The sequence below is a fragment of the Grammomys surdaster genome, unplaced genomic scaffold (genome assembly GCF_004785775.1).
Source record: "Grammomys surdaster isolate TR1022 unplaced genomic scaffold, NIH_TR_1.0 126197, whole genome shotgun sequence".
Taxonomy (NCBI): domain Eukaryota; kingdom Metazoa; phylum Chordata; class Mammalia; order Rodentia; family Muridae; genus Grammomys; species Grammomys surdaster.
In genome coordinates, this window is record NW_021621002.1 from 657,814 (window position 1) to 658,810 (window position 997).

Here is a 997-nt window from a genome sequence, read left to right on the forward strand (position 1 = left end):
GAGTCTTTGTTGATGTCTGTGGCCTGTGCTGCCACCAAAGGCCATGAGGCTATCCATGGTTAATGCTGTAGCCTGAAGCCATGTTGATATCTATGGCTTGTGCTGCAAACTGAGACCTTGTTGATGCTCTTGGCCTGTGTTGCCATTGAAGGCTACGATGGTGTCTGTAGCTGGTGCAGTGACTTAGGGCTGTATTGATGTCTGGTCTGTACTGCCACAGGAGACCATGCTGAGGTCCGTGGCATGTGCTAATGTTTATGTCTGTGGTCAGTGCTGTGGCTAGAAATCATGTGGAAGTTCATGATCCACTCTCCACTGACTGTAAAGAACAAGGAAGCTACTTCTGCCACAGTATTGTTGATTACAGACTCATAGTTGAGAAGGAAGACATAGAAGGCTTCTGTGACAACTCCTACTACCCCCATATGGGAAAAAATGTAATAGCCTAGACAGAAAGCTGTCCAAGAGAATTTTTAAAAATTGTGATAAAGATGGTGAAATGTAGCTCTCTCTCCATGATTGATGGCTTCTGTCTTGAGGGCAGATGGGAAGGACTGTTTTGTTTAAGGGATCAGCCACCAGGGTTTGATCATACCCCAGTGAGTACATGAGCAACACAAATTGAACATATTCTTTTTGTTTGTTTTCGTTTTGTTTGGTTTTGCTTGGCAGATGGGGAGATCAGGGGAGGACCCAAGGATAGGGTCAAGGACCTGGAGGGTCAGGAAAGTGAGAGTGCTCAGGGTATACAATATGAAATTCTCAAATAATCACTGAAGATATTATGAAAAAGTTGTTATTTGATGGCCAGTTCCATGGCTCAGCAGGTAAAAGAACTTGTGCCAAGTTCCAAATGTGATCCTAAGAACTCAGAGCATGGTGGGAGGAGAGAACTGACTCCTGAAAGTCATGCATGCTCTGGGATCTCTCTCTCTCTCTCTCTCTCTCTCTCTCTCTCTCTCTCTCTCTCTCTCTCTCTCTCCCCTCCCTCTCTCCC